The sequence below is a fragment of the Mastigoproctus giganteus genome, chromosome 2, assembly GCF_048544385.1.
Source record: "Mastigoproctus giganteus isolate SK-2022 chromosome 2, ASM4854438v1, whole genome shotgun sequence".
Taxonomy (NCBI): Eukaryota; Metazoa; Arthropoda; class Arachnida; order Uropygi; family Thelyphonidae; genus Mastigoproctus; species Mastigoproctus giganteus.
The window spans coordinates 67,546,833-67,560,260 of NC_143576.1; the positions used below are offsets into that span (position 1 = coordinate 67,546,833).

The 13,428-nt window shown below is 39.0% G+C and overlaps 1 protein-coding gene across 1 annotated transcript in view; it reads right to left on the reverse strand.

Moving 5' to 3' along the window:
- The window catches only part of LOC150089325 (elongation factor-like GTPase 1), a 549,838-nt gene that overhangs the window by 910 nt on the left and 535,500 nt on the right, over positions 1–13,428 (reverse strand). The window lies entirely within an intron of this gene.

Here is a 13,428-nt window from a genome sequence, read left to right on the forward strand (position 1 = left end):
ATGGTCATTCGATGCAGTACCAACATAATATACAGGTTTAGATCGCATATCATGGTGTAAGAACTATTCTTACATATATATTAGGATTTTAAAATTTACCATTTTTTTGAAAAATATCTAATGTTTAAAACAGACAAGCACTCAGCAGAATTTGCTTGCGCTGTGCACATTTCAAATAGGGACCGGATTAGCGTAGCGGGGGGGGGTTGACCGCATGGTAGTACAATGGGAAGGCCAGTTTTGATGCGGTACTTGTTTACAGAAAAAGGGCCGTGGCCAACTCACGGCAGCAGGTGACAAAAGAACGCCCACACCCTAGAACGGTTTCGGACTCCATCCAAAGGGAAGATCAGAGAGGGCACCGGTTTCGAGTGATAAACAAAGTACAGACGGGCCGACTCAGAAGGCACTCAACAATTTCAGGGGCGGTATCTCGAAAGGAAGCGTCACTAAAAGGTAAGTAGTAGCAGACAGTCCCAGATAAAATTCTAGTGATGATGTAGCGCCCGGATGCTCTCATCACAAAGAAGGCAGTTTGACCTACCAGAATCTGGTTAAAAACAAAGGAATAAGAAATGAGCGAATGAAAAAGAAGAGAGTGATGGAGGACTACCAAACGATTGGACGAAAAATAAGGGAGTGGAGGGAGAAGAAAAAAAAAAAAAAAAAAAAAAAGGTGATGGAGAGACAAGCGAGAGCCCAAGAGTCAGAGTCCCGAAACCTGGAAAGGAAAAGGTCTGGAGGAGAGTCCCGGGGAGAGGCGCGTGAGAGTGGTGGGAGGATAATTTCGGAGTGCGGGAAACGCGTACGGAAAGTCTGATCATGATAGTTTAGTGGGTAAAGGTAATAGCGAAAGGCAGAATGACCTGGAGAAGTCCTGAGTGTGGGAAGATCGACGTGGAGGCAGAAAAGAGCCGTAAGCCTAGCAGATCAGGGAAGAAATCGGAGGAAGACCTGAAGGATCGGAAACTCACCCAGGTGGTAGAAAAAAAAAAAAAGTAAGTCAATTTAGTGAATTTTACTAACGAGAACGGTGTTGTAAAGAAATCCAAGGGAGAAAATTGGACAGGACAGTTTGAGAAGTATTGTAACGTGATGACTACTATATTGTAAGGATAGGAATAAGATATAATAGAAATAGAGAGAGAGAAAGGGAGTGAGTGAATGTTACTCATCTGTGATTAAAGATATTGATAAGAAACTTAAAGAAACGTGTTAAAAGTAAGAATTGATTTCATGAATTGTCTAATTGCTATTAACGGAGTGAATTGTATTCAGTAGAAATTTCCTCCATAGAGTATGTAAAAGAGAGTGAAAAATTATTGGAGTTATTCAGTTTATGTTGGAAAGGAGATATATGACCATATAAAGGTGTATGAGATAGAATATTTAAGAAGGGTGATTAAGGGAGGACACCATTTCATGTATAATAATAATTACTGTGCTGAAAAAAATGTTGATGTCATGAATAATTTAGAATGTGTAAATAATTGTTGTACCAATGGTAAATAAATCCTTGTTAAGTTAATACCCCTTATTTCGTCTTAATAGACTGACACCTGAGAGCTATAATTAATAGTACGAACTATCCAAGCTAGAATAAAGAGAAAAATAATAAAATAAAGTCCTTAGTACTTGGATCTTCTGATGAACAAACAGGATAAATTAATGGAAATAATATATTATGCAGCAGGTAGCATGTGGGCCTTGGAAGGGAAGTGAGGACCCCTTTAAAGGAATAAAGAAATAAAAACAACAGCCTTTGTGGTTCCAAGGTAAAGGGGGAAAGAAATAAGCTAGGGATAGAAAAAATATATATACAAATAAATATATATTTCGAGATAAAAATAAATAAAATATATAAATAAGGATAAATAACAAGAGGGAATAATTAACGTTCCCCCACAATGGGGGAACGTTAATTATTACATCAAGAAATAATACTGAATAATATTTTTTGACCTACGAATTTTAGCAGAAGGGTCACTGCTTAATAAATTAAAACTGTTCCTTTAAAATATGGTACAAGCAAATCAACCTTCAAAATACTCCACTTTGGCTTAAACAACGGCAATTGCATGGAAACTCAAATCCCACTGGCTTATCATTCCCCACGAATGGGAGGGGTGGGGGGTTGCTAATGAACAGATTTCCTGAAGACATTTCCACAAGCTCAGGAAGTTAAGATTCACCTGCTGATTTATCTAACCTTTCAGTCATTTACACCATATGAATATCAATCACTAATATCGAAACATTCTAAACTTTTTTAGTTTAGAAGCTTCCTGCTCCTTTTTAACAACAACAACAAAAAGGTCTGAAATGTGTTTAAACTCAGGAAAAAGCAAGAAACAAGCGGGAGAGCGAGCACACACACAATTCCATTTAACACTTCCTATCAATGCTTCCCCCCCATTCTTTCTATCTCCGCCTCTATTTTATGCACGTCTTTTTCAAGCGAGCGACTTCGGCAGATACAGAATAATAATTATCCAAGCGTCATCTCCACAGGAATCTCATTCAACACTTCCGTTCCCAAGTTGTCTTTAGAAAAATTTTCTGAATGGGGGACATTTTTCTTGGGGAAGGAGGGGGATAAAATGGGGGAAAAAGTTAAAAAAAATAAAAACGGAACAGAGTCCCGCAGTGCTTGAATAGCTAATGACCGCACGAAAATTACAGGATACCACGTTTCAAGTCCAACTAGTACGGTCAGAGATGAGTTCTTCACATAGCTGTGTGGCGTTCCGGCTGGCCTGTCTGACGTGATTTTGTTTTCAGCAGCCCCGCACTGTATTAACTGATACGATGATAAGAGAACGGGCATTCCAAGCACCACAATTAGCCCGCATAAGGACGTACATTTTTAAAAAGCATTAACACAGAACTTAAGGGCAAATATATTGATTATGCATAGTAGAATAATTTTATCCCTTACTCGGCGGCTTTATAAAAAGACAGCGTAACGAGAAGCCATTAAGGGCAGGAAAGACATAATTAACGATCAGTTAATATTACCTAGATGTGATTACGGTAAGTGACAAAAATGCAAATGTCATAGATTTCTTTAGTTGTAAGTGCTCAGCACTAAAACTATCAGCTAGAAATAAAAGAATTCCATCACAAAAAGATCAATGCGGCACTTAAAAGGTCAGTTCAGTTACGTGCATAAAAATAACATAAGAGATCGCCGCTACAAAGTACGCTAACAATTTATTTCTATTTTATTTTATTTCAATATACTGTATTAATAAATTTTGCCCAGAAGACTAGACGTTTCGGATTTCGACGTGAGCCCTCTAGTCATAAATTCTAATTTTTTTCTTTCTCATTTTTGCTTTCTATTTTCACCCCTCCGGTGTAAAAAAACCAATCACTGGTCGTGACTGCGTGGTGGTTGTTGTTTGGTTTTTAGGAGCATTAGCAACTAAGGACATGTTGCTCCGGGGATATGCGGTGGTCATTCCCTGACCTTTCCGCATCCTCCGTATTTGGTGGGCACGGGCTCGAACCCCGGTGTAATCAAGAAGCGTGTGCTACGCACTGCTGCTCCTGCCCATCTGGCTACGGAGGCGCCCTAATCGATTTGTAGTCACCGACTTCACTCTTAGAACCGCCTTTATGTATTGGCACCTCTCCAATCCAAAGGAATCCCTACCGAGTCCAATGATACCCTCATAATTAACCTAAATGGGACACTGCACTCTCTGGCCGCCTCCCTGAAAGTTACTGGGTATATATCACCAACTCCAGGCGCCTTACTTGCCTTTAGGCTAGAAAGTTTTTCTTGAGAAATCGAGAAAAAAAAGTTAAAAAGTTCGATATCGCTAATTTCATGCTTTCCAGCTTCATTCGCCCAGTCTCTCCTCACCATGACGGGTCTTTTGTCAGTAAAGATGGATGCAAAGTACTTAATTCAATTCATCAACAACAATTGTTGAATTAATTAATTGAATTAATTCATTCCCACAACCAGTACATCAATTCCCACAACTAGTGGGGGACGATCTGATTCGTTTTCTTCTTCATTGTATTCACATACATGAAAAACTCTTTGTCACCACAGAATTCTTTGCTCTCTTAGTCAGTGCTTTCCCATACTCAGCCTTGGCCGCCCTAATTTTATTTGTGGCACGCTTGCAGATCAACTTGTAAATATAATGTAATACATACACTGGCCGAAAAAAAAAAAAAAAAAAAAAAAAAAAAACGAACCTTTATTCAATTATCGAATCGGGCCGTCTCTGTTTCGAATAACAGCAAGTATGCAGTGCGGCATGGATTCTATAAGGTGTTTCAGTGCGTTCTGGTGTAACTGTAACCATTTTTTAGACAAAATATCGCGTAGCTGCGACCAAGTTAAAGGAAGAGGTTTTCGTTGCCGAATAGCTCTCTCCAGCATATCGCATACATTCTCAATCAGATTGAGATCAGGTGAATGTGGGGACCAGGGAAGATGGTGGAAATCAGTGTCATGTTCTCCAAACCACTCTTGCACGATGCGCTGGTGTACTGTCATTCATAAAGTGGCCATCACCTTAGGGATAAAAGTGTAATACAGGGTGCAATAGATCTGATACAAAATTCAGCTGCTCCCTGGATGACATGCGACCTTCAACCAGTATCAACAGACCCAGTTCGTGTCAACAAAACATTTCCATACAATAATACTGCCTCCAGATGCTTGGGTTGTCTTAACAAGGAAAGCAGAGTCCATTGCTTCATGAGGTTCTCGCCACACTCTCCACCTACCATCAGCGCAAAACAAAATGTATCGTAATTTATCTGAATATATGACTTTCTTCCACTGATACCGAGAACAGCGACGTTCTCGGCATCACTGCAAGTGGATTTTTCTGTTTTTCTCTGAAACAAGTGGCTTCCGAATAGGAAGACGACCGCCAATACCCAATTTCTTCAATTCCTTGCCCATGGCATGGATTGAAATAGGGCAGTTCTGGATTTGGTTGAATTCAGATATTATTTGCTGCACACTGCATATGTCCTATTTTTATGCGCAGTCCTCCTTAAAGTACGACGGCGGCTTCGCTCTTGAAGTTTTGTTTTTCTGCAGCATTTACGCCTTTAAAATGTGGAAGAAACGCTTGCTTTCCAGTAATTAGAAACCTTTGAGATGGATACTTTTGAGAAATCAGTTATGTCTTTCTTGTCTTGGATAGTGCCTCCTGATAAACCCAGGATAAGACCTTTTTCAAAGTCTGTTAGATTACGTGTTTCCCCATTCTGATTTCTGCAGTCGAACAGCGTTTGCAGTCTTTTATCCTCAAAGGCAACATGTCATCACTCCACATCATCGTTTTATTTGCATCTCTTCTGTCTGTGACTGTCTTAATAAAAAGGTTCCTTTTTTCTGGCTAGTGTTTGTATAATATGAGCGGAAAGGCTTCAGTTCTGCAAATTGCAGCGTCTAGAGACTAGGCACCTGCGAGGTGATCTGACTGAGATGTAAACATCTCAATCAGATCACCTCAATCCGTTTAAGGCTTTGAACGGATTGAGCAAGCTCAATGCTGATAGGATTCTACCTCTTGCTCAGACCACATAAACACGAGGGAGGACACAAATTCAAATCGAGGAAGGACGGTTGCAGAATAGATGTTGGCCTTTGGGTCAGCAAGCGGTGGTTGATTGCGGGAGCAAACTTCCAAGGTTGTTGTGGAGGTTGATAGTTAAAATAAATTCAATAAATCCAAGTAAGAACTAGACAAACTATTGGGGGGAATGAATAGGTGAAATGGAAGGTTTTTTTTTTTTTAGTTGATTCTCTATAAGTTTGTTTTCTTGCATCATTTGCGACTGCTAATGCTAACATAATAATAAAGTGCACTTTTCTTATTAATTATGTACTACTGATATCTTTATGAATTGTGTATAATTCACCTAAAAGGTACGATTAGTTTTCTAGATTTAAAACTTATTTTAACCCTCTCTTAATGTCGCGTTGTCAGACATGAAAAGTGGGCAGAAAAAAAAAAAAAAAAAAAGACGTCCTTTCTCCGATTTCACTTGTTATCATTATTATTATATTATACCGCATTAATAGCTAATACCGCATTAACAGCTAGTGCCACATAAAGCTACAATTAGAAATTGAATCGACACTAGAAATGAATCCTTTCAAAAAAAAAAAAAACTAAAATAAATTTAAAAAATAAAATAATAAAATAAAACTGAAAGAAGAGCATCGTTAAAAGTTTATTTTTAAAAGAGTAGAAAACTTGTTTCTTATCTAAATGTAGTCTACAAGGACTTGTCCAGACTTGCTTCTTGTAGTCGAGCTTTCTTGTCTCTAAATACTCTATTTTTTCTTAATTATATACTCATATTTTCTTAATTGTATACTGTATTATTTTATATCTTCATATACCTCACTTCTTTTTATCCTTGGACTTGGCATATTATGGCCCAAGTTCCCCATGGGCCATAAAAATTCAAATAAAATCAAATGAAGTATTTTATGTAAAACAGAAAAGGTGTAAAAATTGCCCTTTATAAGAAAATTCAGGCGATTTTGTATGACATAAGTTACTTAAATTATACAGTAATTTTGAACTCCACCGCGATGAACGCCTAAAAAGTTTTGTTCTTTTAAGCTGCTTTTACAACTGTTGAGATTTAGTGTAGACAGAGTACTGTATATGAAGCTGAGATTTGGACACAAACAAGACGATTGAAATGTTATATTCACACCATGAACAGCCTAAGAACATTTACTGGAACTCAGCACATTTATATATATATATATATACACAGGGTGTCTCAAAAATATTGGTACAAACGTTTAGGGGAGGTAGGTAACATCTAAAGGAATGTGAATCGCATAGGAACCCATAACTGGAAACGTCACCGTAAGTCGGTACACGGCGCTATTCATCAGTTCGCGAGAGGGAAAATTTCTGGTTTACTCATTCAAGCAGTAGTCGCCGCACGAAGAGCATGCATAGATATACGAACTGTAAGCTGGCAGACATGCACCTAGTGTATGGATTAGCAGAGGGCACACGCGGTGTGCGCCCCCCCCATGCGGCACAACATCGCTTCGCAATAAATGCGTGGGCAGGTATGGTCGGTGACTGCTTAGTCGGCCCATACCTGTTACCATCCCGCATGAACTCCGCTAAATATCGGATCTGTCTTGAACAAGTTCTACCAGGGTTACTTGACGATGTTCCAGCAAATGTGAGACGCAACATTTGGTTTCAACATGACGGGGCCCCTGCCCATTATGGAAGATGTGTTCGTGACCATTTGAACAGGCGTTTTGGGCGTCGATGGATTGGCTGTGGTTGTTGTTGTTTGGTTTTTAGGAGCATTAGCAACTAAGGCCATATTGCTCCGGAATATGCGGTGGTCATTCCCTGACCTTTCCGCATCCTCCATATTTGGTGGTGACGGGCTCGAACCCCGGTCTAATCAAGAAGCGTGTGGTACGCACTGCTGCTCCTTCCCACCTGGCTACGGAGGCGCCAGGATTGGCTGTGGTGGACCCGTTGCCTGCTCACCTGATTTATCGAGCCTTGATTTATTTCTGTGGGGAGGGGGCCCTAAAATTTATCGTGTATGAATCGCCTGTGGAGACGGAAATGGATCTCGTGGCGAGACTCGTCTGCGCTGCTGCTACTGTCAAAGAAACTCCAGGTGTGTTCGACCATGTCCGCCAATCCATGCTGCGTCGGTGTCATCGCGTCTCATGGTGGAACCTTCGAGCATCTGTTGTAACATCATGAAATGCATCCATCTCGTACTCCATTGTTAATATTATGTCAAATAAATGTTTGCTACTAATTACTGTCTTGTGTCATTTCTGAATCTTGTGCCTCTGCTACTACTTTCCCGTGACGTTTCCAGTTATGGGTTCCTACGCGATTCACATTCCTTTAGATGTTACCTACCTCCCCTAAACGTTTGTATCAATATTTTTGAGATACACTGTATAGATAAAAAGGTAAAAATCAGCATATTTGTGCATATGGTAGATGAGTTGAGCTATAAGCGTAGTAACCATGGAAGAAAAGGGAGAACCTGTAGGTAATAAATCAATTTACCTGAAATAAATATAAAATGCAATTAATAAGGGTTTAATAATTGTAAGGACCAAAAGCTGTGGGTCCTAGGACTTTAACTACTTCTTCAAAAGGGTCTGTAGCGAAAATCGTAGGAGCCACAACAATAGTCCAGGTCTCTGTTTCTGTTATGATGTACACGTAAACGGTATACTTATACATCATAGCCGACCCGACAGAGACCAGAAGGAAGAATAAAATACAGTAATAAATAAAATTAAAAAATAAAAATAATAATGATAAATAAAAACCTGTGGAAAGAAAAGTATAAAATTTAAACTTTAAAATATCTAAGAGATGGGGCAAAAACAAGAGAACTTACTGTCTGTATGGACCGGAAGACGTTGTTGTCAATGGTGATTGAAGGAGAGCTAAGTGTTCACTTGCGATATATATATATACATATATGTGTCAGTTTAAGTAGCCCCCGTGTATGGGGGGGAGCCGTAAAATAGTAATCCGGCGCTGTACTCGTGTGACGGGGGAGTGAGCAATTAAACAGATGAGGCAAAAAGCCAGCAGAGGAACAAAAACTAACAAAGTAGTGTGGAAAAGACACCAAACTTTGTAATAGAAGAAACAAGTAACGATAGTAGAGGAATAGCATCTCGATATTGCTTTAAAAGTAAAAGTAAAAGTGCAGCCATTATCAACCCACTGCAGGATGGAAGCCTCCTCAACAATTCATGCTGAGGGAAATGGACCATAATCTGCCACGCTGGTCCAGTGCGGGTTGGCAGATCGACCGTATTCAGCAGTCAGGGGCTTGAACCCCGGTCTACTCAAAGAGCGTGTGCTACTGCACTCTCGCTCCGGCCCACTCGGCTACGGATATTGCTTTAGGCCAGCCTAATTGCTCACGAGAAATAAAATGTAGTAAAAAGAACGGCTGAAAGTAACTGAAATGGAGGTGAATCAAGTAGTGTTCGGGCAGTCCGGGGTTGCAAGCCCGTACCACAGATGGCCCCTGGGTGGATATATATATATATATATATGGGGGGGAACTAAATTGAGATGAAGAGTGGTTTTTTTTGTGGAAGGAATACGTACCTAAAGATGTTGAATACTTTAAACAGAAAGCTAATATAGTACAGCACAATTTACGAGGCAATTATAAACAAATTTGACCGCGGTCACTTGAAAACAGGAAGCTAAATAATGTGAAATATCACGACTTTGATAACCAAAAATCAACCAACTAGCAACATGACCAATAAATGAAACAACTTAAAATTAAAAACAGTACAAGCATTGAGTCCCATCCTCTTTCGGAACGTACCAATAGTAGTGAAATCACAGTATCGAACAGCAGCTGATAATATACTGTCAGCCCGGCGTTGCAATATATATATATATATATATAAACCCGTCGCTATAGCATCAATAAGAGGGTTATCCCATCGTTACCTATGTCAATGTTTCGCTTTCGTGACCTTGTGCATAAAAGAGTACTGCATACGCTTACCGCTTTCTTTACAGTTTACTGTACAATATAACAAAATGTTAACTTTTAAAAGAAAAAGCGGAAATAACTGACTTAAAAAGTTAATACTCTACGTGATTCTTAACGCAGATTTTACTGCCATGTAAAAATAACTGTATTAAAAATTACATAATTTTTAATGCAGATTTTCCAAGGCAAAAAAATAGTCTACTTAGACGCAGGAACGTAGTAATACCAGTAATGAGTATTTTTTTTTTTTTTTTTTTTTTTTTGTAGTTGTTGGCGCATCGGCTTCTGTGGCCATAATGCACCTCCCAAGGTTTTTGCAGTACTTTGATCCAATCCCGAGGCGGGATTCGAACCCGCGACCTTTGGGTTGGCAGGAAGACATTTACCCACCCGGCAGTAATGAGTATGAACTGAAAGTTTCTGGTGTGGTTGTTAAATTTATATATAAGGAGTCAAGACGACCCCTCACCAAATAGAATAGAAAAGCGATAATTACACTGTTGGACCGACAAAGACTGCGCAGCACAATCTCTGTAGAAAGACCATCGATACATCTAATCAGATTAAAATTCTGGCCGTCAGTCTTGATTGGTGCGTGGGAAAGTCAGCAACGTCAAATAAATTTCACGCTCTCTATGTTTGTGCCCAGATAAATATGACGACAAAAATCAGATGCAGCACAAATTGTAACTATAATCACAAAACTTTCGAGAGTCAAGTTCTTCGTGCGTCTGTCGAACGTTTAAGAACTCGCAAAAGGCATTTCTACACAAACCGAGAGATGGCAGCAGTGCTGCGCACACTGGATTGGAACACTAATAATTTTATCAACCGGAGAATGCATATATTCGCCTGTTCTTCCAGAGAAATTATCATATATACAGGAGGTTTCGGTTAAATTTGACCACACGACTCCGCAGCTGTTCATTTTACGAAATAAAATTCCAATGGGCAAATTCTCAGAGGAATTAAGATAATTATTTCTAATAGAACGTAAAATAATAAAAAAAATTTCCTGAATATAGCGTATTAAGAAATGAGTCAAATAAGGAATAGTGCGTCATAAAAATGTAAAACTACTGGTACTGCTTACCGTGATGGCTGCTTGCACACCCTTTCCCTTTACACTGAAGATTTATTTATTCTTATAATCCGCGTGTAAAAATGCAATCTTAAATTAAGCATTTTATTAATTCAAAAATTATTTTCAAATGCGCTGCACGAACCAAACCAGAAAGGAGAGTTTGTCTTGTTGGTTTTCAGCCGAAGAAGAAACTTTTCTACCTGGATAATGCCTAACTATCATCGTTGGAAGGATTTAGACAACACGACAGCTACAGATTCATCTACGTCCTGTCATTCTCTTTCTCCCATCGCTATCTGTGGCCTATGCTGCTAATCATTTCTCACGACATGTTGGGTTACTTATACCCTGCAGGGGCGGCTAGTTGTAATACCTCTGTTGAAGTCTTCAATGAAAAAGGGATGCTTTGTAACTCTGTTTGTCCTTCCAAGTCAGCTTAAGCATGCCATATGTCTTTCTGCAGTTAATTCATCAACTGTACCTTCATTTCTTCGTAATATTGTGCTTTCACTTCTAAGTGAAACTGTTTCTTCACCTCTTCCTTCGCATGCTAAACCAAGAAAATACGAAAGGTGGCGGTAAGGAACATAGCCGTAGCCTAGTGGTCAGGCGCACGGGTGCATAAGTACACGTGCCTTGAGTGACCGGGGTTCAAGCCCGTGACTGCTGAATACGGTGCTGTTTCTTGTATTCTGTCTATCTTGTGAACTCCTCTGACCGTTTGGTCGTCCCGGAGTATAAACAGAAAATTAATTAATTAATTAATAGTCAGTCTAATCGATCCCGCCTTGCTGGAATATTAGGGGTGAACACTCGTTTTGGAGCACCTCCTAATGTCAAATCCCGTGTCCCCGAAGAGAAAGCAATCTGGTAGTAAAAGCAATCTGGTAGTAATACAACATCATCAGAACATGCAAAAGGCCAAGCTACTGCAATGTGAAACATAATATTATCTTAAATAGTGTTGAGTGAAAAAAAAAAAAAAAAATCTGCAAATATGCGGATAATGAAAATTGATGTATAAAAAACATTATTATCAACTATATCTCTTGCTATATCAGTTATTCATTCAACATAGCTGTTTGTTTGTTTGTTATTTGGTTTTTAGGAGCATTAGCAACTAAGGCCATATTGCTCCGGGGATATGCGGGGGTCATTCCCTGACCTTTCCGCATTCTCCGTATTTGGTGGTCACGGGCCCGAACCCCAGTCTAATCAAGAAGCGTGTGCTACCCACTGCTGCCCCTGCCTACGGAGGCGCCATTCAACATAGCAGCAAGTACCTGCCTGAGAACCTTATTGCAAACCCTTCACTCTATAGCTCAAAGGCATCTGCATACATATATACTTTGTACAGGTAATTCTATTATAGACCTAAAGCAAATATGTAGGCTCAGACAATTTTACAAAGCTTTGTCTACAAGAGCTGTAGATAGAAACCTTACAGTCCATTGGCCTATCTGGATCTGATCAAGGCATGATATAAATGTCGTGGCGTACATCAATTTTATTGCAGAGTAAACTCTTCGAATGTTTTTTTTTTTTTTTTTAAACAGGTTGACAGTGAAAAACCCGGGTTTCCTCCGGAAACAGGTGAATGTAGGATGTTTTCCTGAAAGAAAAGATATGCTCCGAAATGTTAAATTTTTTTGTCAAAATAAAACCAAAGAAACAAATGCTATTAGAAAGAGGATCAAGTGATTCGCCAGCCTTATTTCCGGACCTCAGGGTATTTTACGCTTTATACAGACAAGCAGCTTAACTTTATACTGCTGCTGTTTTTTTTTTTTTTTTTGCTCCGATATTCTATATCTCTTCTCCATACTTCTAGTTCATTCCTTGCAAGTATATTTTGTGAATAACACGAGGCGGATGTTGTTGTTTGTAAGAGCATAGCGACGCAAGGGAACCAGAGCCAATACTGTACACGATATGGTAAGAACATCTGATAAAAGTGCGTTTCAACTGTGATCAGTATGCCACTTGCTATGGAATTAATTCTGCGCGAACAGATTGCGAAACTTTAAACGAAATTCAACTAACAATTCAATTTTAGTTAATAATATAAATATACGTGTATACAGTATTACAAACCCGCATGACTTTGTTTGTTTGTTTTGGTTTTATTGGCGCATTAGCTACTAAGGCTATAATGCGCCAAGACCATGTCATTTATAAAAAAATTTAAACTTTCAGTGACCTAATTAGTTAGGTCACTATGTCAAGAAGTATAAGAAAAATGTAAATTTTATAAACGAGTAAAAATATTTATTGATTTTAAAAATCTAAAAATAGCAGACACATTGTCATTGTCGGATAAAATCTGCCCGCATGACTACTAAATACGGTAATGTTCTTGTGTCTCTTTGTCTGTCTGTCTGTCTTGTGCACTCTACTGATTTTATTGTGGTCGTCCGGAGTATAAATAAAAATTTATGACTTCACAAATCTAAGGAAAAAATTAAACTCTAAAGCTTTAGAGCGCAATTTCAAGGGAGCAGCAGCTTAAATTACATTCTAGAGCTTCTTAATTATATTTTATCTTATTGAAAATGAACCTGACCTATTTTAGATTCATTAACTGGAATGTATTTAATTCAGTTTAATATAACGCAGTTACTAGTAACTTCCAATAAAGGAGTAAATAAGATGGTGGAGGGGGGGAGGGGGAAGAAGGAGCATCATGGTTATCCCATCCATGGCACAGGTCACGGTTTCAAGCTTCGGCACCCTGCCGTTACACATTTCCGTTCCCGATGTTCGTGGGAAAGGCAAGTCACAGTTCTGTCTTAGTCCCTAGAGAAAAC